The sequence below is a fragment of the Gorilla gorilla genome, chromosome 8 (genome assembly GCF_029281585.2).
Source record: "Gorilla gorilla gorilla isolate KB3781 chromosome 8, NHGRI_mGorGor1-v2.1_pri, whole genome shotgun sequence".
In the NCBI taxonomy this organism is placed as follows: Eukaryota; Metazoa; Chordata; class Mammalia; order Primates; family Hominidae; genus Gorilla; species Gorilla gorilla.
This window is the reverse complement of record NC_073232.2, coordinates 134218966-134242888: the sequence shown is the minus strand read 5'-3', so window position 1 is coordinate 134242888 and position 23923 is coordinate 134218966. Positions and strand designations below refer to the sequence as shown.

Here is a 23923-nt window from a genome sequence, read left to right as displayed (position 1 = left end):
AAATGAGAGATGGGCCAGGGAGGCCCAGCTTTCTAGCCTTCCCTGCCAAGGGCATGTAGGGAAGCCATCTTGGACCCTCCAGATGAGCCCAGTCATCACCTGAATATCCCCAGGCAGCTCTGGTGGTACCTCATGGGACAGAAATGTCCAGTTGAGCTCTGTCTGATTTCCTGACATAGAACTGCGAGATATAATAAAGTGGTGGTTGCTTTAAGTCACTAAGTTTTAGAGTTGTCACACAGCCAGCTGAAACACTTGGAAATACTGTGCTTGTGGCTTTTTTAATTTTTGCCAGTTCGATGCACTTAAAAAAACCAGGGGAGTATATATATGTTTTATTGCATTAATGATTATAAGTATGCTAGTCTAAAAAATATAAAATAATTTAAACCTTATTTTTTTCTAGTTGACTTCTCAAAAATGGTGGCATACTCAAGAGCTCCCTTCAGAGTGGTTTCTTAATTTTACTCTTTTTTTCTTATTTCTCTATCAGAATCATCACTTTCCTAAGTGCTTTCTGGTAAGGTTGCAAAATTGGATAAGCTGTGACCCATTCAAACTCTTTCACCTTCTCTTTTTCCACTAGAGATTTTAGGAAAGATGGAACAGGGCTGGAGCGCTTCTGAGCGTGTCTTTGCTTTGAGTTCTCTCCCTCAGATCATTCGGTCTTGGTGTCCCTTCATCTGTTCCTTTGTCCATGCCACCTTGTGCTTACTGGTTTCAGTTTTGTGTGTTTTCTGGATATTTTCATGCTTCCCATCCTTTTCCAGTGTTAGTATTTTAGGGGAAAGTATTTCACTGGGAATTCTTTGAGGGAGCAGTCGGTGTTTGTGGTCTCTGAGGCCTCTGGTTTGTTCAGCCTGGTATATGTTTCTTTATAAGACTCAGTTCCCTCTCAGGCACCAGATAGTCCCATTTTTTAGTATCTTCTGTTTTCTCACGTTGTGGTCTCTTTTCCTCTTCCTCTATTTTAGTTTCCCATTTTGGAACCATATTGTATTTCCATGCTTCTTCCATCATCATTTCTTGATGCTATTGATAGTAGTATGCCTCTGCTTTAGCAAACTGGAAATCAGAAGACACGGCCTTAAGTTTATGAAGTGTTTCATTCTCCTGCTGAAACTTGTGGACTAAACAGTTTCCTCACTTCTGAAGAATGGACACCAACTAGGCTGGGCGTGGTGGCTCATGCCTGTAATCCCAGCACTTTGGGAGGCCGAGGTGGGTGGATCCTGAGGTCAGGAGTTTGAGACCAGCCTGGCCAATATGGTGAAACCCCATCTCTACTAAAAATACAAAAATTAGCTGGGCATGGTGGTACACGCCTGTCGTCCCAGCTGGTTGGGAAGCTGAGGCAGGAGAATCGCTTGAACCTGGGAGGTGGAGGTTGCAATGAGCCGAGATCACACCACTGCACTCCGGCCTGGGCGACAGAGCAAGACTCCATCTCAAAAAAAAGGATGGACACCACCTAAACCCTTATGAAAGGGAAGTATTAGAACATTTTAAGTTGGATGTCCTTTATTCTATTTCCATGGTACAGATCTAAAACTCCTACACCATGTCCCAGTTAGGGACACTTTTTTATTTTCTTAGATGGAGTCTTGCACTGTCACCCAGGCTGGAGTGCAGTGGTATGATCTCAGCTCACTGCAACCTCCGCCTCTTGGGTTCAAGCGATTCTCCTGCCTCAGCCTCCTGAGTAGCTGGGACTACAGATGTGTGCCACCATGCCCGGCTAATTTTTGTAATTTTTAGTAGAGACAAAGTTCCACTATGTTGGCCAGGATGGTCTCGAACTCCTCACCCCAAGTGATCTGCCCGCCTCGGCCTCCCAAAGTGCTGGGATTGCAGTTGTGAGCCACCGCGCCCAGCCCCACATACCTCCTACACTCTCCTCCCGCAGTGTTCCCTCCTACCTGAGGACTTTGCCGTAGCCTTCCCTGAGGAATCAGAAGCAGTCCCTCCGGAGCTCCTCCCTCCCCGCTGCCAGAACCACCACCTTGCCTCTGTCCCAACTCTGCCTTCCTGCCTTTACAGAGGAAACGCTGCCCCTATGCCTTTCCAAAGCCAAGCCTTCCACCTGTGCTTGTTGAGCTTCAAGACTCAATTTTGCAATTATCAGATTCCCTTTCCTCAAAATCTCCCTGCTGCTGGGTCACTCCCATCCACATACAAATAGGCTTCAGTATATGTCATCTTTAACAAAAGAGGAAAACTCTTCCTCTATTGTACACCCTGCTCCGGTTTTTACCCGCCTTTTTTACTCCTCTTCACAATATAATTTGAGTAGTTACCTGTGTTCCTTCTCCATTTTCTCACCTCACCTTTTCTCCTCAATCCACTTTTGCTGGGTTTTCATCCGCCACCCCCTTTTCCCCCCACTACTTCACTGACTGCTCTTGTCTAGGTCGTCAGTGGTTTCTTTTTTTTTTTTTTTTTTTTTTTTTGAGACAGAGTCTTGCTCTGTCACCAGGCTGGAGTGCAGTGGCGCAATCTCGGCTTACTGCAACCTCCGCCTCCTGGGTTCAAGCGACTCCCCTGCCTCAGCCTCCTGAGTAGCTGGGACTACTACGGTCCTTATGTAGACCACTCTTCAATTTCAGCTTAAACATCACTCCCTCAGATCTTCCACAAACTCTCTCAGAGAAAACCTCATCCTTCCATGACACTTACGGTAATTTATGCTGTTTGTCTAATATCAATGCTCCTCACTAGACTAAGCACCCCTTTGTGGGTGCAGGGGTGGTTATTCTCTGTTCAGTGCTGTCCGGCCAGCACCATTGGTGCTCACTGAACCAAATGCTGAACTAAACAGGCAGAGAGCACTTTCCCTCGAAACACTTGGGCCCCTTCTACCTCAGGGATAAGCTTGTTATGATTATGATTATTACTGGCTCCAAACTCCATGGTAAATGTATTTCCTCACCTGAATCTTCTTTTCTAATGGGGAATAGGACCCTACTGCAATCTGAGGGTCTTGAGTATTTTTAGCCCAGGCCAATCTAGAAGATCAAAAAGAGAAATTATACTAGGATTTGGAGAAAGGTTTCAGGAAACATGCTCTAGTATGAATTATATTAGGGAGTTGATTTGCGACACAATTTCCATGTATAGCAGAAGGCATTTCTCTCTGCCAACAGGCAGGACTCTATGGTATGTTTAACTTCTGTCTTTGCCTGAAGGAAGGAAGGAATGCACTCTGATAAAAGAATAAACAAAGAGAGCCACATTTTGTTTGAGGCTGAAACTGTCAGAAGTACCTTTATATTAACACTGGACAGAGAAGACCATATTGCTATTTCAAATATCACAAACCACTGTTTTTGTATATTATTGCTAGGACAAAGAACTTAGCTTTGATGAGAAAAGTTTTCAAAGTCGGTAAGTACAAGAAAACAAGCAAAAGTTGGTATGTACATTTTAAGTGCAGTTATGTGCAAAGTTATTAGCAAGCAATATAATTTATAAGCTGTCATTAATTTCTAACAACAGCTATCTAACATCTTTCATGATTCTTGACAAAGGTTTACATTTTAAACTGGTAATAAAATTGTATGACAAAATTTTTTAAAAATTTAATGCAGAAAAATATAGCTGAGAAATATGTTACTTAGGATAGAGAACAGTCATGTTTAAGCATCCTGGAGACCTCTTCTTAATCTGATTAGTTAGTAAATAGGTTCTATGTTTAACAACCTGCGTTATAAATATTTTGTTTTCTTTGGCTTCTCTTAGCAAAATAAGGGAAAGATTTTGTAAGACAGAACTGGAAAAAACAAAAGACTATTTGTCTAGTAAGTATTAATAAAGCTACTTTCTTAAAAAGACAGACTCATAATACTGTTTTATATTTTTCTTTTCTAAGAGGTTCTTATATTGTTTCCATAGCAACATTTATTGAGTTTAGTATACACTAGGCGTTACACTATGAACTTAAATGGATTATTTTACTTAGCCTTCCAAACAATCTTATGAGATAGGTCTTTATTATCCCCTAATCTTAGCAAAGGGACTGAGGCTATGAGAGGTTTCATGACTTGTCAAAGGCCCCAGGAGTAGTTTCAGAGTCAAGATACGTGCCTACATGACTCCAGAGCTCATCATTTTCATCCTTGGGCTATACTTATTCTCAGATAGCTGAATATTCTCTTGCCCAAAATAGCAGGAAAATAATACCTACTGTTCCTCTGCACTCAGCCTCAACCATTCTGAGTCTGTCACCAAAGACTCAGATCCTGTTTGTTGATCCTTCGCTAGTCCCGTTCCACTTCCTCCTCATAGCACCTTGAGTCACTGCCTCATGCTGTTCTGACGCCTTTTGCTTCCACCATTGTCCTATCAATTGCCAGCTTTATATACATCTTTGCTCCTCTCTCTCCAACTCTCAGTGTCTGCTCTCCCATGTTCTAATCACTCATTCTCTATTCTGCAAAGCACTGTTTTCCAGACATTAAAGTTTCTGACCCTCTTTCAGACTTTCAGCTACCTACTGTTGATCCTTCAGGATGCCTTGGGCTGATTTCTAAGGCAACCAGAAGCAGTCACAAGCTTTTCTGTGTGTCATCGCTATCCTAGACTGAGACTACTGTGAGGCAGTATGTGAAGACATAGTATGGTTGGCAGGGAATGGGCTTCACTCAGTGTAAGCTGGGCTGAATGGTCAGAGAGAGAAGCTAAAAGGGGCTGCGTTTCAACAGACACAGGCATCCCATCTCAGTGCAGAGAAAACAATGTAAAAGGCAATGAACGCATCTGATTTGCTTTTCTTTGGCATTTATGTTGAGTATTCTCCATGGAAATGGAATCAGTGTAAACCCTTGGAGAGGATCCTGTATGCATATTCACAGTAGTTGGAGGAGGCTGGGTGAGTGGGCAATTGGCTTAGTCATGTGGCCTCATCATCACTTAGCTGGGGTGTCACTCAGCTAAATACTAATGCTGGGGAGGTTTTAGCTTTAACACACTTTAATATATTTTTAGTCACATATTATTTATGTTCATAACTGGTCATTAAAGATAGGAAGCAGGCCGGGCACAGTGGCTCACGCCTGTAATGCCAGCAGTTTGGGAAGCTGAGGCAGGCGGATCACAAGGTCAGGAGTTCGAGACCAGCTTGGGCAATATGGTGAAACCCTGTCTCTACTAAAAAATACAAAAATTAGCCAGGCATGGTGGTGCGTGCATGTAGTCCCAGCAACTCGGGAGGCTGAGGCAGGAGAATCACTTGAACCTGGGAGGCAGAGGTTGAAGTGAGCCAAGATCACGCCACTGTACTCCAGCCGGGGTGACAGAGTGACATTCTGTCTCAAAAAAAAAAAAAAAAAAGGAAGCAGGAAGCAAAAAAGGTACCAGTGTTGAAATGTTGAAATACAAATGAATGAAAATGATTCTGTATATTCACTTCAAGATACTCTCTATCATGTATGCAAGCTGCATTCATCCAAAGTCATCATGTAGCCCAATGAGACATCTCTAGTTCTTTAAAACAAATGTGAAAAGGAGAAAATACAGTAATTAATTACCTGGATTCTTACTTAGGAATTAAATCTGTCCCTCCCAAAATGTGCCATGTGCAGAGAAGTGATTCAGACTGTAGCCCAGCCAGATGTGGTGGTTTATGCCTATAATTCCAGCACTTTGAGAGGCCAAGCGGGAGGGTCACTTGAGCCCACAGGTTCAAGACCATCTTGAGCAACATAGTGAGACTTCTATCTCTACAAAAAAAAATTTAGGCCAGGCTCAATGGCTCATGACTGTAATCCCAGCACTTTGGGAGGCTGAGGCTGGCAGATAACCTGAGGTCGGGAGTTCGAGACCAGCCTGACCAACATGGTGAAACCCTGTCTCTACTAAAAATACAAAATTAGCCGGGCATGGTGGTGCATGCCTGTAATCCCAGCTAGTCAGGAGGCTGAGGCAGGAGAATCGCTTGAACCCAGGAGGCAGAGGTTGCAGTGAGCCAAGATTGTGCCATTGCACTCCAGCCTGGGCAACAAGAGCAAAATTCCATCTCAAGAAAAAAGAAAAATTTAAAATTGGCCAGGCTTGGTGGCATGCCTGGGGTCCCAGCTACTTGGGAGGCTGAAGTGGAAGGATTGCTTAAGCCTGGGAGGTCAAGGCTGCAGTGAGCCGTGATTGTGCCACTACACTCCAGCCTGGGCAACAGAGTGAGACTCTGTCTCAAAACAAAAACAAAAACAAACACCCAAAATCATATTCATAAATAGTTACAAAAAGTAAATATATGGCCAGGCGCAGTGGCTCACGCCTGTAATCCCAGCACTTTGGGAGGCTGAGGTGGGCAGACCATGAGGTCAGGAGTTCGAGAACAGCCCGGCCAATATGATGAAACCCCATCTCTACTAAAAAATACAAAAATTAGCTGAGCATGGTGGTGCGCACCTGTAGTTCCAGCTACTCAGGAGGCTGAGGCAGGAGAACCTCTTGGACCTGGGAGCCGGAGGTTGCCGTGAGCCAAGACTGCGCCACCGCACTCCAGCCTGGGCGACAGCATGACACTCTGTCTCCAAAAAAATAGGAAGCAAAAAAAACACCAGTATTGAAGTACAAATGAATGAAAATGATTCTGTATATTCACTTCAAGATACTCGCTACCGTGTATGCAAGCCGCATTCATCCAAAGTCATCGTGTAGCCCATTGAGACATCTCTAGTTCTTTAAAACAAATGTGGGCCAGGCGCGGTGGCTCATGCCTGTAATCCTAGCACTTTGGGAGGCCGAGGTGGGCGGATCATCTGAGGTCAGGAGTTCGAGACCAGTCTGGCCAACATGGTGAGACCCTCAACTCTACTAAAAATACAAAAAAGTAGACGGGCATGGTGGTGTGTGCCTGTGATCCCAGCTACTTGGGAGGCTGAGGTGCGAGAATTGCTTGAACCTGGGAGGCAGAGGTTGCAATAAGCCAAGACTGCGCCACTGCACTCCAGCCTGGGCAACAGAGCGAGAGTCCATCTTAAAAAAAAAAAAAGTGAAAAGGAGAAAATACAGTAATTAATTACCTGGATTCTTACTTAGGAATTAAATCTGTTCCTCCCAAAATGTGCCATGTGCAGAGAAGTAATTGAGACTGTAGCCCAGCCAGATGTGATGGTTTATGCCTATAATCCCAGCACTGTGGGAGGCCAAGCGGGAGGGTCACTTGAGCCCAGGGGTTCAAGTCCATCCTGAGCAACAGAGTGAGACTTCTATCTCTACAAAAAAAAAATTTAGGCCGGGCTTGGTGGTTCACGCCTGTAATCCCAGCACTTTGGGCGGCCGAGGCTGGCAGATCACCTGAGGTCGAGGAGTTTGAAACCAGCCTCACCAACATGGAGAAACCCTGTCTCTACTAAAAATACAAAATTAGCCGGGCATGGTGACGCATGCCTGTAATCTCAGCTAGTCAGGAGGCTGAGTAGCCTCCTGTTGGTGAGCCAAGATTGCGCCACTCACTCCAGCCTGGGCAACAGAGTGAGACCCTGTCTAAAAAAAAAAAAAACCCCAAAACCCCAAAAAAAAAAAACCAAAAAGAACTATAGCCCCCAAAATAATATTCATAAATCGCTATAAAAGTAAATACATGGCCGGGCGTGGTGGCTCACGCCTGTAATCCCAGCACTTTGGGAGGCCGAGGCAGGCGGATCACGAGGTCAGGAGATCGAGACCATCCTGGCTAACATGGTGAAACCCCATCTCTACTAAAAATACAAAATATTAGCGGAGTGTGGTGGCGGGTAGTCCCAGCTACTCAGGAGGCTGAGGCAGGAGAATGGCGTGAACCCAGGAGGCGGAGCTTGCAGTGAGTGGAGATCACACCACTGCACTCCAGCCTGGGCGATGGAGCGAGACTCTGTCTCAAAACAAAACAAAAAATTAGCTAGGCGTGGTGGCGCGCGCCTGTAGTCCCAGCTACTCAGGACGCTGAGGCACGAGAATCGCTTGAACCTGGGTGGCAGAGGTCGCAGTGAGCTGAGATCACACCACTGCACTGCAGCCTGGGCAACAGAGTGAGACTCCATCTCAATTAACAAACAAACAAACAATACATGTATTTTATGCTTTAGAAAAGAATTTCAAACATCAGGTCATGTAATGGTTCAAAAACATTAAATTATGTTTCATTCTACATTTTATATTAACTTGATCTCCAAAGCAAACATAACACCATTTTAAAATTGATAAAAACCATGTCACTCAGATTTCAAACTCATGTGATATTAATTCAGCCAAAATTCTTATACATCTATGACCTGATGGGACCACAGGATACCACAAGCCCCTCTCATTCATTGGCTAAGAGTCAGGCATTGTGTGAAGTGCTAAAAGGCAGCATCTTATTTACCCTCATGTGAAAAAAGAGAAGCCTCTTTTTTGATAAAGAAAAATATGCAGTCCTGAGTGTAAGCCTCCCTTTAAGTAATCAGCTTAAATTAAAATAACACTTTTATAAAGAAAATCACATGGACCTAAAATTACTTTTTATTTAAGTACTATGTTGTAAATTGTTTCTCTTTTCTGACAAGAGAAACTAGACCGGAGAAAGAATATTTTTAAGCCAGTAAAATAAACAGAGAACTTTTCTGATAGTAAATCAGGTTGAAACAAACTATGAGCAAGACTAGGCTTTGCTCTGTAAGTGAAAGACTGCCTGAGTTGTGAAGAAAATGACTCTGATCTTCACACACCTAAATTTTAATCCTTCATAAAAAATCATGAAATGTGTTTAAAGAATTATGGGAAGTCCTAGCTCATGGAGAAGATGGTGGTGATTGAACGGAAAGGGTTGTTAACCACTTCTCACATAAAGTGAACTTGATATGAACTTCACAGTAAAATGCAAGAGCAACTGTTGGCATTGGAAACAGCGCCTTGCCTGCTGTCTCCATTTTGCAGAAGTCTGAGTGCATCTAATGGCATCTAAACACCAAACACGGACCCCTCCAACAATCCTATGAGGTGATAGGAATATCATCCCCATTTTACGTATGAGGAAACTTTAAGAGAGTTAAGTGACATGTTTAAGGCCACAAAGATGCTAAGTGGGAGACTGGAACTTAAACACCAATGTCTAAAAACAAAGCCTGTGATCTCATGCATATGCCATCCCACACAACCTTGGAATATCAAAGGAGTGGCAACAGTCTACTTTTGGTGAACTTACAATCCAAGTAGGCGGGAAAGAACTATATGCAAATATATCACAAGTGTAATACAGGGGTAAAAATGCATTGCTTACATATTGAGAGATAACAAAGGGCTGGAGTCTTTAATGTGAGGTGGAACTGAAGACAGACGCCTTCTTGGAAAAGGAAGTGCTTCTTGAAGTAGATTGAGAGCACAATCTGAGCAGAAATGTGGGAATACTCCTGAGACCAGCCAGGAGATGACTCAATCAAACTGGTTGTTAACAAGAGGAAGTTACACAAGCCAGAGTACCACATACACAGGGGGATGCTGGAAGCCAGAATATAGAGTACAGTATGGGGAAGGGACACTGAAGCCAGGACGTGATGTAGAGGAATCTTGACGACTTTCCAAAACAAATAAAGACTCTGAAATGCTGTTAACAGCAAAGTGATTAAAAAGAAGAGATGCTTGATAAAAGATCCTGAAACCATAGGGCCTAGAAGCAGAGACAGAGAATTGGGCTGGTACACTAGAGGTGCAAGAACCTGGTTCTAGACCAGCACTGTTCAACAAAATTAGAATGTGAGTCACAGATGTAATAGAAAATTTTCTAGGAGTTTAAAAAAATAAAAATAAATAGGTGATTTAGTTTTAGTGATACACTTTAACATAGTATATCCAAAATATTGTCAACCAACATGTAATCAACATACAAAGATTTACACTGCTGTTCTTTAATCAACTTTCTTTTTTTAGAGCAACTTTAGGTTTACAAAAATATTGACTGAAAAGTACAGAGAATTCCTACATACCTTCTCCCCACAAGTTCCTCCTATTATAAACATCTTGTATTAGTGTGGTACATTTGTGATAACTGAGGAATCAATATTGATACATTATTATTAACTGAAGTCCATAGTTTACATTAAGATTCACTCTTTATCTTGTACCTTATATGAGTTTTGACGAGTATATGACACGTGTCCATTATTACTGTTTCATACAGAACAGTAGCACTACCCTAAAATCTCATGTCTGTACCTATTCATCTTTCCGTCCCTCAATACCCTGAACCCCTGGCAACCTCTGATCATTTTACTGTCTCCAGAGCTTTGCTTTTGCCAGAAGTCATATAGTTAGAATCATATACTATGTAGGCTTTTCAGATTGGCTTCTTTCCCTTAGCAATATGCTTTTAGGGTTCCTTTATGTCTTTTCATGACTTGAGAATGGCAATCCAGCTCATTTCTTTTTATTAGTGAGTAACATTCCATTGTATGGATGTGCCAGTTTGTTTATCCTTTCACCTCCTGAAAGACATTTTGGTTACTTCCAAGTTTTGGCAATTATGAATAAAGCTGCAATAAACATTTGTGTGCAGGTTTTTGTGTGGACATCAGTTTTCAACTGCTTTGGGTATATAACAAGGAGGACGATCACTGGATTGTATGCTAAGAGTATGTTTAGTTTTGTAAGAAACTGCCAAACTGTCTTCCAAAGTGGTTGCAGTGCATGTTGCCTCACCATCAGTGATATATGAGAGTTCCTGTTGCTCCAAATCCTTGCTAGCATTTGGTGTTGTCAAATTTTAGCCATTCTAATAGTTGTGTAAAGGCATCTCATTGTTGATTTGATTTAATTTGAAGTTCTCTAATAACATGTAATGCTGAGCATCTCTTCATATGTTTTATCTGCCATCTGTTTATCTTTAATTGTCTGTTAAAATCTTTTGCCCGTTTCTAATTTGGCTGTTTGCTTTTTTATGGTTAAGTTTTAAGAGTTCCTTGTGTGTTTTAGATAACTGTCCTTTATCAAATACGTGTTTTGCAGTTTTTTTCTCCCAGTTTGTGGCTTGTCTTTTCATTGTCTTAACAGTATCTTTTTTTTTTTTTTTGAGATGGAGTCTGCTCTGTCACCCAGGCTGGAGTGCAATGGCGTGATCTCGGCTCACTGCAACCTCTGCCTCCCAGGTTCTAGCGATTCTCCTGCCTCAGCCTCCCAAGTAGCTAGGATTATAGGTGTGTGCCACCATGCCCGGCTAATTTTTCTATTCCTAGTAGAGGCGGGGTTTCATCATGTTGGCCAGGCTGGTCTCAAACTCCTGACCTCAGATGATCCGCCTGCCTCGGACTCCCAAAGTCCTGGGATTACAGGCATGAGCCACCGTGCCCGGCCAACAGTATCTTTCACAGAGCAGAAAGTTTTAAATTTTAATGAAGTATTACTTAACTTTTTTTCTTTCATGGATCATGCTTCTAGTGTTGTATCTAAAAAGTCATCACTAAACCCAAGGTCACCTAGATTTTCTCCTATGTTATTACCTTGGAGTTTTACAATTTTGCATTTTACATTTAGGTTTATAATTCATTTTGAGTTAATTTTTTACATTGGATATAAGGACTGTGTCTAGATGTATTTTTTTTTTTGCATATGGATGTCCAGTTCTGTGCCATTTGTGGAAAAGACTATCACTTTTCCATTGACTTGCCTTTGCTCCTTTGCAAAAGATCAGTTGGCTGTATTTGTATGAGTCTATTCCTGGGCTCTCTGTTCCATTTATCTATCTGTTCTTTCACCAATACTACACTATCTTGATGACTAGCTTTATAGCAAGTCTTGAAGTCCCGTAGCGTCAGTCCTCCAACCTTGTTGTTCTTCAGTGTTGTTTTGGTTATTGTGGGTCTTTTGGCTGTCCATATAAACTTTTGAATGTTTGTTGATATTCAGAAAATGACTTCCTAGGATTCTGACTGGGACTACTCAGAATCTGAAGATCAAGTTGTAAAAAACTGATGTCTTAACAACATTCATCTTCCTTCAACGAACATAGATTCTCTCTTCATTTATTTCATTCTTTATTTTGAGGTTTGTAGTTCTCCTCACATAGATATTGTATTGGTCCTTTCTCACGCTGCTGATAAAGACATACCCGAGACTGGGCAGTTTATAAAGTAAAGAGGTTTAATTGACTCACAGTTCCACATGGCTGGGGAGGCCTCAGGAAACTTACAATCATGGCAGAAGGAATCTCTTCACAGGGCAGCAGGAGACAGAATGAGTGTCCAGCAAAGGGGGAAACCTCTTATAAAACCATCGGATCTCGTGAAAACTAACTCACTATCACAAGAACAGGATGGGGGAAATCGCCCCCCATGATTCAATTATCTCCACCTGGTCCCTCCCATGACACGTGGGGATTATGGGAACTACAATTTCAAGATGAGATTTGGGAGGGGACACAACCAAACCATATCAGACATTAAACATATTTTGTCAGATTTATACTTATTTCTTTTTTCGTTGCTAATGTAAATGGTATTATTTTAAATTTCAAATTCTAAATGTTCATTCCTCTTTTTTTTTTTGGAGACAGGGTCTTGCTCTGTCGTCCAGGCTGGAATGCAGTGTGTAGTGGGGTGACCTTGGCTCACTGCAACCTCCACCTCCTGGGTTCAAGTGATTCTTGTGCCTCAACCTCCCAAGTAGCTGGGGATTACAGGCACATGTCACCACGCCTGGCTAATTTTTGTATTTTTAGTACAGATGGGGTTTTGCTATGTTGGCCAGGCTGGTCTTGAACTCCTAACCTCAAGTGACCTGCCTGCCTTGGCCTCCCAAAGTGCTGGGATTACAGGCATGAGCCACTGTGCCTGGCCTGTTCATCTCTTTTTTTTTCTTTTTCTTTTTTCTTTTTTCTTTTTTCTTTTTTTTGAGACAGAATCTCACTCTGTCACCCAAGCTGGAGTGCAGTGGCTTGATCTCAGCTCACTGCAACCTCCACCTCCTGGGTTCAAGTGATTCTCCTGACTAAGCCTCCTGAGTAGCTGGGATTACAGGCATGTGCCATCACGCTGGGCTAATTTTTGTATTTTTAGTAGAGATGGGGTTTCACCATGTTAGACAGGCTGGTCTCGAACTCCTGGCCTCAGGTGATCTACCTGCCTCGGCCTCCCAAAGTGCTTGGATTACAGATGTGAGCCACTGTGCCCAGCTAGCCTGTTCATTTCTGATATATAGGAAAGCAATTAATTTTGGATATTAACAAGGCTGTATCCTGCTACCTTCCTGTAATTGGTCATTAGTTCCAGGAGGCTTTTTTTTTTGTTGTTGCTGTTTCTTTGGGATTTTCCACATAGACAACCCTATCATCTGCAAACGAAGACAGTTTAATTCCTTCCTAATCTATATACCTTTGTTTCCTTTTCTAGTCTTAGTACATTCACTAGGACTTCTGCTAAGACATTGAATAGAAATGGTAAGAGAGGACATCCTTGCCTTGTTCCTGATTAAGATCAGGAGATATAAGATCATTTTTTAGGAGAAACCACCTAGTTTCTCACCATTAAGTAAGATGTTAGCTGTAAGACTTTAGTAGATGTTCTTAAATTGAGGAAGGTCTCCTGTATTTTAGTTTGCTGAGTATTTATCATGAATGGGTATTGAATTTTGTCAAACGCTGTTTCCATATCTATTGATATGATCATATGACTTTCTTTCTGATTTGAGGTGATGGGCTACAGTAATTGCTTTTCTAATATCGAACCAGTCTTGCATACCTGGAGTAAATCCTACTTGGTGATGGTGTATAATTCTTCCTATACATTGTCAGATTTGATTTTGGTATTAGAATAATGTTGGCCTCACAGAATGAGTCAGAAAGTATCCCCTTTGCGTCTATTTTCTGGAAAAGACTATACATAACTGGTACAATTTCTTCCACAAATGTTAAGTCGAATCTACTAGCGAACCCATCTGTGCTTGGTGCTTCTGTTTTCAGTCATTAGTCATTCATTCAACGTCTTTAATAGATATAGACCTATTCAGATCTTTTTCTTCTTTGGTGAGTTTTGGCAGATTCTATCTTTTAAGGAATCCATCAATTTCCTCTAGGTGGTCATATTTGTGGGCACAGAGTTTTAATTATATGCCCCTTTATTACTCATGGATAATGGATAATAAAGGTCCATGGATCAGTAGTGATGGTCCCTCTTTCACTTCTGATACCGGTAATTAGTCTCCTTTTTTTTCCTTAACCTTACTAGAGGTTTATCAATTTTATTTCACAGAACCAACTTTTGGGTTCACTGATTTTCTGTACCCATTTCCCCTATTTAATTTCTTTGATTTCTACTCCAATTATCATTATTTTTTTCTGCTTATTTGGGATTTGGCCTTTTTTTAGCCTTCGAAGGTAGAAGATTGATTTTAGATCTCCTTTTTAAAGAATGCATTTACTGCTATACATTTCCCTCTACGCACTGCTTTTGCTAAATCTCACAAATTTTAAGTTGTGGTTTCATTTTCATTTAGTTCAATGTATTTCTTTTTTTCATTTTCTTTTCTTTTTTTGTGTGTGTGTATGATGAAGTCTCGCTCTTGTCCCCCAGGCTGGAGTGCAATGGCGTGATCTCCGTTCACTGCAACCTCCGCCTTCTGGGTTCAAGCGATTCTCCCACCTCAGCCTCCCAAGTAGCTGGGATTACAGGTGCCTGCCATCATGCCTGGCTAATTTTTGTATCTTTAGTAGAGACAGGGTTTCATCATGTTGGCCAGGCTGGTCTCGAACTCCTGACCTTAGGTCATCTGCCTGCCTCAGCCTCCCAAAATATGGGGATTACAGGCGTGAGCCACCACGCCCAGCCTAGTTCAATGTATTTCTAAATTTCTCTTGAGACTTATTCTTTCACCAAAGCGTTATTTATATGTGTGTTGTTTAATCTCCAAGTATGTTGGAATTTTCCAGCTGTCATTTTTTTTTTGAGACAGGGTCTTGCTAAGTTGCCCAGGCTGGGCACAAGTGATTCTCTGCCTCACTCTTCCGAGTAGATGGAATTATAGGCACACATCACTGTGCGTGGCTATTATCTGTTATTAATTTCTAGTTCAATGCCATTGTGGTCTGAAAGCAGACACTGCAGGTTTTCTAGTCTTTAAAATGTGTTAAGCTGATTTTTTTATGGTCCAGAATGTGGTCTACTTTGGTGAATGTTGTGAGCTTGAGAAGAAACTCTTAGGTGAAGAATTCTATAGATGTCAATTAGATCTAGTTGACTGATGATGTTATTTGATTCAACTATGTTTTTACTGATTTTCTTCCTGGTAGATGCATCAATTACTGACAGAGGGGTGTTGAAGTCTCTTAGTATAATAGTGGATTCATCTAATTCTCCTTGTAGTTTTATCAGTTTTTGCCTGATGTAGTTTACCACTCTATTGGATGGTGTACCCACATAAAGGATTGTTATGCCTTCTTAGAGAATGGATCTCTTTATCATTATGTAATGCCCTTCTTTATTCCTAATTTTCTTTACTGTGAAGTCTGTTTTTTTTCTGAAATTAATACAGCTACTCTAGGTTTCTTTTAATTAGTGTTAGCATGGTATAACCTTCCTCATTTATTTACTTATTTAATTTTGAAACAGGGTCTCTGTTGCCCATGCTGGAGGTCAGAGGCGTGATCATGGCTCACAGCAAGCTAAACCTCCCGTGCTCAAGTGGTCCTCCCACCTCAGCCTCCCAAGTAGCTGAGACTACAGGCACACACCACCAGGCCCAGCTAAAAACATTTTTTTTTTTTTTTTTTGTAGAGACAGGGTCTTGCTATATCGCCAGGGTCTTGAACCCCTGGCCTCAAGCAATCCCCTCCTTGGCCTCCCAAAGTGCTGAGATTATAGGCATAAGCCACCATGATTGGTCCATCCTTCTGCTTTTAATCTAAATGTGTCTTTAAATTTAAGGTGGTTTTCTTGTAGACAACATATAGTTGGGTCTTGTTTTGCTTATTCATGCTGACAGTCTGTTTTTTAACTGGTGTCTGAGATCACTGACATTTAAAGTGATTATTGATATAGTTGGATTAATATTTGCCATGTTACTTTTTTTTTTTTTTGAGACATAGTCTCATTCTGTTGCCCAGGCTGGACTGCAGTGGTGCAATCTCAGCTTACTGCAACCTCTGCCTCCTAAATTCAAGCGATGCTCCTGCCTCAGTCTCCCGAGTAGCTGGGATTACAGGTGTGTGCCACCATGCCCGGCTAATTTTTGTATTTTTAGTAGAGACGAGGTTTCACCACGTTAGCCAGGCTAGTCTTGAATTCCTGGCCTCAAGTGATCCACCCGCCTTTGCAGATCAGTCAGAGTGGTGGGAGAAACTATAGGGAAAGGAGTAGGCCTTCTTTAAGGTCAGACGGCTCTGCATAGCTTCGGGGGAGAAAGCTGAAGGCAGCTGTTCTCTAACCCTGAGGCAGAGGGCGAGGAGTATGTGCAAGGGAGTGAAGGGGAAGTTATCTTGATCAGGCTCGTGTGTTTGAAGTTGTCCAGAAACTGACCTTTGAACATCTGCACAAGGTTCCCTGAAAGGGGAACAATAAATGTTAATTATCCACAGATTGTGTTTGCTCCAGGCTTTTGGCACTGTACTTGCATTGAATAAAAGCAAGCAGCTCCAGCTTCTCGGGGCTGCACTCTGGCCACTTGAGCCGGGCAGTGCACTAGCTGCTCTTACACTTCATGCCTGTGTCTGAGTACTCATTTCATCCGTTGGTCAGCCAGGGTCTGCGGGACAGACCTGGCATGCCTTAGTCTCCCGAAGTGTTGATATTACAGGCTTGAGCCACCGTGCCCGGCCCATGTTACTATTGTTTTTTTTTTTTCTGCTCTTGTTCTTGGTTTTTTTCTTTTCTTTTTTTCTGTTCCACTCTTTTTCAGCCTTCTTTTTTTTCTTTTCTTTTCTTTTTTTTTTTTTTTGAGACAAGAGTCTCGCTCCGTTGCCCAGGCTGGAGTGCAGTGGCATGATCTTGGCTCACTGCAACCTCTGCCTCCTGGGTTCAAATGATTTCTCGTGCCTCAGCCTCCCAAGTAGCTGGGATTACAGACGTACGCTATCACGCCCGGCTGATTTTTGCATTTTTAGTAGAGATGGGGTTTCACCATGTTGGCCAGGCTGGTCTTGAACTCCTGACCTCAGGTGATCCGCCCGCCTCGGCTTCCTAAAGTCCTAGGATTACAGATGTCAGCCACTGTGCCTGGCCTGCCTCTTCGGGTTTTAAGTTAAGCATTTAATATGATTTGATTTTTTCTCCTCATTTAGTCTATCAAATGTTTTTGCTTTTTAATTTATTTTTAAAATTATTTTCATTTATTTCAACTTTTTATTTCCATAGTTTAAATGGTTGCCCTTGAGTTTGCAGTATACACTTTTTTTTTTTTTTTTGAGATGGGGTCTCGCTCTGTCACCCAGGCTGGAGGGCAGTGGCGTGATCTTGGCTCACTGCAACCTCCATCTCCTAGGTTCAAGCAATTCTCCTACCTCAGCCTCCCAAGTAGCTGGGTTACAGGTGACTGCCACCATGCCCAGCTAATTTTTGCATTTTTAGTAGAGATGCAGTTTTTCCACGCTGGCCAGGCTGGTCTTGAACTCTTGGCCTCAGGTGATCTGCCCGCCTCGGCCTCCCAAAGTGCTGGGATTACAGGTGTTAGCTACCGCACCCAGCCTGCAGTATACGTTTATAACTAATCCAAATTCTCTTTCAAATAATACTATACCACTTTATGAATAGCACACAAGTACCTTATAACAGCATTTCCATTTATTACCTCCCATCCCTTGTAACACTGCTGTCATTTATTTCCATAAGGTTCAATGATCATACTACTTACCCATAAGCTATAATTACCAAATACACGTTTTTTTTGTTTTGTTTTTTAACATGGAGTCTCACTCTGTCGCCAGGCTGGAGTGCAATGGCGAGATCTCAGCTAATTGGAACCTCTGCTTCCCAGGTTCAAGCGATTCTCCTGCCTCAGCCTCCTGAGTAGCTGGGACTACAGGCACGTGCCACCATGCCCAGCTAATTTTTTTGTATTTTTAGTAGAGGTGGGGTTTCACCATGTGGGCCAGGATGGTCTCAATCTCTTGACCTTGTGATCCGCCCACCTTGGCCTCCCCAAGTGCTGGGATTACAGGCGTGAGCCACCATGCCTGGCCCAAATACAAGTTGTTGTTATTATATGTGGCCAACTGCTGTTAGATCAATTAAGGTTAAAAACATTTTTACCTCCATTTATTCCTTCTCTAATGCTCTTCCTTTCTTTATGCAGATCTGAATTTCTGAGCCACATTATTTGCCTTCTTTTTTTTTTTTTGAGACGTAGTCTCGCTCTGTCGCCCAGGCTGGAGTGCAGTGGTGCGATCTCGGTTCACTGCAACCTCTGCCTCCCAGGTTCAAGTGATTCTCATGCCTCAGCCTCCCGAGTAGCTGGGATTACACGTGTGTGCTACCACCATGCCCCGCTAATTTTTTGTATTTTTAGTAGAGACAGGGTTTCATCATGTTGGCCAGGCTGGTCTCAAAGTCCTAAGCTCAGGTAATCCACCTGCCTCGGCCTCCCAAAGTGCTAGGATTACAGGCGTGAGCCACCATGCCCGGCCTATTTGCCTTCTCTCTGAAGAATTTCTTCAACATTTCTTGGAAAGCAGGTCTACTGGCAACAAACTCCCTCCATTTTTATCTGAGATAGTCTTCAATTCCCTTTCACTTTTGAAGGATAATTTCTCTGGATATAGAATTCTAGGCTGTTTTTTGTTCTTTCAATATTTTTTAAATACTTCACTCTCCTCTCTCCTGGCTTCCATGGTTTCTGAAGAGAGGTGTGATGTAATTCTTATTGTTGCTCCTCTATATGTAAGGTCTCTTTTTTCCTCTGGCTTCTTTCAAGATTTTCTGTCTTTGAGTTCTGGCGCCTTATATATGATACACCTGTGTAGACTTTTTGGCATTTGTGCCTGCTTGGTGTGTTCTGTACTGTTGTAGTTTTAAAATTCAAATTAATTAGGGTCAGGCGCAGTAGCTCATGCCTGTAATTCCAGCACTTTGGGAGGCCGAGGCAGACAGATCACCTGAGGTCGGGAGTTCGAGACCAGCCCGACCAACGTGGAGAAAGCCCATCTCTACTAAAAATACAAAATTAGCTGGGTGTGGTGGCACATGCCTGTAATCCCAGCTACTTGGGAAGCTGAGGCAGGAGAATCACTTGAACCCGGGAGGCAGAGGTTGCGGTGAGCCGAGATTGCACTATTGCACTACAGCCTGGGCAACAAGAGGAAAACTCCGTCTCAAAAAAAAAAAAATCAATTTAAATAAAACAAAAAAATTTAGTTCCCCAGTCACACTAGCTACATTTTAGGTGCTCAACAGCCACATGTGGCTAGTATCTACCACACTGGTGGCCAGATCCAGATAGTTGAGGAAAGGAGATCAATCTAGGGCTCCTGACAGTGAGTAGCCTGCAGAGGAAAGCACCTCCTGGACTCTGCTGGCACCTGAGGCACCCTGCTGCTCCTGTTCACCTCCCTGCCTCTGCTCATACAACCCAAACCTGCTTCCTGGAGTGTCCCTCCTCTCTGTCCTCAGATTATCTTTATTTTACCCTTTTTGCTCTGCCTTAACTTAGGTCCCATCTACTTACAACACCTTTAGAGGGAAAGGAGAATGTGTTTTACTTTATTACCTTTAAGAAACATGATCTAAGCCTGTTGTCACCATGCAAAGATCCTTCACATCGCCAGGGCCTAGGGCCGAGCCTCACACTTGTGGCTTTGTAGACTCAATATTACATCTGATAACATTAAAAATGTTAATGGGGGCCGGGCACAGTGGCTCATGCCTGTAATCCCAGCAGGATTGGGAGGCCGAGGTGGGGGGGATCATGAGGTCAGGAGTTCAAGACCAGCCTGGCCAACATGGTGAAACCCCGTCTCTACTAAAAATACAAAAATTAGCTGGGCGTGTAGCGCGCACGCCTGTAATCCAATCTACTCAGGAGGCTGAGACAAGAGAATTGCTTCAATCTGGGAGGCGGAGGTTGCAGTGAGCTGAGATTGTGCCATTGCACTCCACCCTGGGTGATGAGAGTGAAACTCCATCTCAAAAAAAAAAAAAAAAAAGAAGTTAATGGGACTGAAACATTTTTTTGTCACCATGAATGAAAAGCAAAGACAACTGTCTATTGCTAGCATCTCATAAGCAGAACAACATTCTAATAGTGTCCTCCATTTTCCCCCAAAAAGGAGGAAACTAAATGAAGCTATGTATTTTTTTTTTCATGGAAGACAAAAAAGTTGCCTCTGACCTTCAGCAAAATAGACATTTAGGAACTCACACAGCTCCAAACCTAGTATTTGTTTATCTCTTTTCCATTTCGATTTATCTTTATTACCTTTTCTCCCTCCAAATGTCTGTTATTAGTTGTTTAACCTTGGGTAAGTTATTTAGCCTCTCTGATCTACATTTCTTAACTTGTGAAGTTGCTATAAGAATTAAGGGAGTTAACACATATGCTGGCCGTGCACAGTGGCTCACGCCTGTAATCCCAGCGCTTTGGGAGGCCAAAGTGGGCTGAGCTCCCAAGCTCAGGAGTTTTGAGACCTGCCTGGGCAACATGGTGAAACCCCGTCTCTACTAAAAACACAAAAATTAGCCAGGCATGGTGGTGTGCACTTGTAATCTCAGCCACTTGAGCCCAGGAGGTTGAGACTGCAGTAAGCTTTGATTGTGGCACCGCACTCTAGCCCGGGTAACAGAGTGAAACTCCCTCAAAAAGAAAAGACAAGCCAGGCGCAGTGGCTCATAACTGTAATCCCAGCACTTTGGGAGGGTGAGACAGGAGGATCACCTGAGGTCAGGAGTTTGAGACCAGCCTGGCCAACATGGTGAAACCCCATCTCTACTAAAAATAAAAAATTAGCCCGGTATGCTGGTGCACTCCTGTAATCCCAGCTACTCAGGAGGCTGAGGCATGAGAACTGCTTGAACCCAGGAGGCAGAGGTTGCAGTGAGCCAAGATCATGCCACCGTACTCCGGCCTGGGCAAGTGTCAGACTCTGTCTCAAAAAAACAAACAAATCAAAAACCAAAAAACACCACATATGCCTAGGACTTTGGACATTCTCATTATTTTTCAAGGCTGGCATGTCTTGAAGTGCCCCGGCTGAGGTTAGTGTAGGACTTAGGATAAGGATGAGGCTTTAGAGGGACAGAAGTGAAGTGGGACAGGAATATTAAGACCAAAAAGCCTCCTGGTCCACCTTCTGTCCAGAGCATATTCTGCTCTATTTCTGATGCATTCCACGGGCTTTGCTTTTGTTCAAAACGAGAGCCGGTCTGGGAAAGGACTGGGAATAGTCAAATCTGCCATAAAGAACAAAATGGATGAAGCTTGACTTAAGAACATGAATACTGAGATATAGCATGCAGTTTTCAAGTTTAAGAAGTTGGAGGAATGCCTGAGAAGCTGCTGGATATTACATGGCCACTCCTTAGGTGCCTTCCAATTGTGGGAGGCACAAGTGATGCTTGGCAGTATTAACAGACGTGGGGAAAACAAAGAGAGATCAGACTGTTACTGTGTCTATGTAGAAAGAAGTAGACATAAGAAACTCCATTTTGTTCTGTACTAAGAGAAATTCTTCTGCCTTGAGATGCTGTTAATCTGTAACCCTAGCCCCAACTCTGTGCCTGCAGAGACACGTGCTGTGTTGACTCAAGGTTTAATGGATTTAGGGCTGTGCAGGATGTGCTTTGTTAAAAATGTGTTTGAAGACAGTATGCTTGGTAAAAGTCATTGACATTCTCTAATCTCGAGTACCCAGGGACACAATGCACTGCGGAAGGCCACAGGGACCTCTGCCCAGGAAAGCCAGGTATTGTCCAAGGTTTCTCCCCATGTGATAGCCTGAGATATGGCCTCGTGGGAAGGGAAAGACCTGACCGTCCCCCAGCCCATAAAGGGTCTGTGCTGAGGAGGATTAGTGAAAGATGAAGGCCTCTTTGCAGTTGAGGTAAGAGGAAGGCATCTCTCTCCTGCTCTTCCCTGGGAATGGAATGTCTCAGTGTAAAATTCGATCATACGTTCTATTTACTGAGATAGGAGAAAACCGCCTTATGGCTGGAGGTGAGACATGCTGGCGGCAATACTGCTCTTTACTGCACTAAAATGTTTGTGTAAAGCCAGACATAAATCTGGCCTACGTGCACATTGAGGCATAGCACCTTTCCTTAAACTTATGACACAGAGATCTTTGCTCACGTTTTCCTGCTGACCCTCTCCCCACCATTACTCTATAGTCCTGCCACATCCCCCTCACTGAGATGGTAGAGATAGTGATCAATAAATACTGAGGGAACTCAGAAACCAGTGCTGGCGCGGGTCCTCCGTAAGCTGAGCCCTGGTCCTCTGGGCCCACTGTTCTCTACACTTTGTCTCTGTGTCTTATTTTTTTTCTCAGTCTCTCGTCCCACCTGACAAGAAACACCCACAGGTGTGGAGGGGCTGGCCCCCTTCAACAAGTCACCAGGCCACCAAGAAACCTCCTTCAGCTAGGTACATATCTAACACAGGCCCTTGGGGTCAAGAATGTCAAAACTCACCTGAAAAATTTATTTCTATTTCTCTGAGTTTCATTTCACTTTTTTAAACACACTTAAAAAAATATTGTATCATCAGCTTTATTGTTGACTGGGAAAACTATGAGGACAGACAGGCTTAAATTATCTGTGCACGCAGAGGGAAAGATAAGGCATATTACCTTGTTGGAACTCTTTTTTTTTTTTTTTTTTTGAGATGGAGTCTCGCTCTTTCGCCCAGGCTGGAGTGCAGTGGCGCGATCTCTGCTCACTGCAAGCTCTGCCTCCCGGGTTCACGCCATTCTCCTGCCTCAGCCTCCCGAGTAGCTGGGACTACAGGCGCGTGCCACCACATCCGGCTAATTTTTTGTATTTTTTAGTAGAGAAGGGGTTTCACCATGTTAGCCAGGATGGTCTCTTATCTCCTGACCTCGTGATCCACCCGCCTCAGCCTCCCAAAGTGCTGGGATTACAGGCGTGAGCCACCGCGCCCGCCCCTGGAACTCATTTTTTTAAAAATTTTTTTGAGATGGAGTCTTGCTCTGTCGCCCAGGCTGGAGTGCAGTGGCGTGATCTCGGCTCACTGTAAGCTCCGCCTCCCGGGTTCACACCATTCTCCTGCCTCAGCCTCCCGACTAGCTGGGACTACAGGCGCCCACTACCACGCCCGGCTAATTTTTTGTATTTTTAGTAGAGACGGGGTTTCACGTGTTAGCCAGGATGGTCTCGATCTCCTGACCTCATGATCCGCCCGCCTCGGCCTCCCAAAGTGCTAGGATTACAGGCATGAGCCTCATTTTTATATTTTGCCCTAGACTCTTATTCCTTAAGAAATCTTCCTTAAAATAGTGGTTGCAAAATGGAGGCCCATGGGCTGGATTCAGCCTGTAAAACTGTTTTGTTTGGACTGTAGAGTTAAAAAAAAAAAAAACCCTGTATTTCCAGCATCTCTTATTAAAAATCGTATGTGGCACCGGACTTATAGTGGTACAAGACAGCAACTGTCTCTAGCTGACAGTTGTTTCCTTTAAAAGCCGTTAAGAGTTCTTTAATTTGCGAACCCTCGCCATTCACGGAATACCTGCTTGTGTTCTTGTATTCAGGGCACTGGAGTGCGTGCCAGCTGGTCTGGAAGCAGCTCCAGCAAGTCACTTACACGGTGGCCAGGGGCGGCCTGAGAGGGTAACTTTCAATCCGAGACCCGCCGGGAATGACTTTGGGATAATCACAACCTCCGGTCCTCAATTTCCTTACCTGTGAAATGGGGCTAATAACGCACAGCTGTGGGAAACACCGGCCCAAACGCGGGGCTTGGGGGCACGACCACCATCCCCGCCCACGGGTCCCCGCGCCAGGCTTCGCTCTCCACCCCTCCCGCCGCGGGCCCCAGC

At 43.3% G+C, this 23923-nt stretch overlaps 1 long non-coding RNA gene across 2 annotated transcripts; it reads right to left on the bottom strand.

The window, feature by feature from the left end:
- Nucleotides 1-440: 440 nt before the first annotated feature.
- On the bottom strand, nucleotides 441-23914 carry LOC101128528 (uncharacterized). Of its 2 annotated transcripts, none has more exons than XR_002007648.3 (3): nucleotides 23787-23914; nucleotides 2930-3005; nucleotides 441-1065 (listed from the first exon to the last, which is right to left on the bottom strand). It is a non-coding gene; the product is annotated as an uncharacterized lncRNA (long non-coding RNA). The 2 variants fall into 2 exon arrangements; XR_002007649.3 differs by lacking the exon at nucleotides 23787-23914 and adding an exon at nucleotides 4184-4488.
- Between the last annotated feature and the right edge of the window lie 9 nt (nucleotides 23915-23923).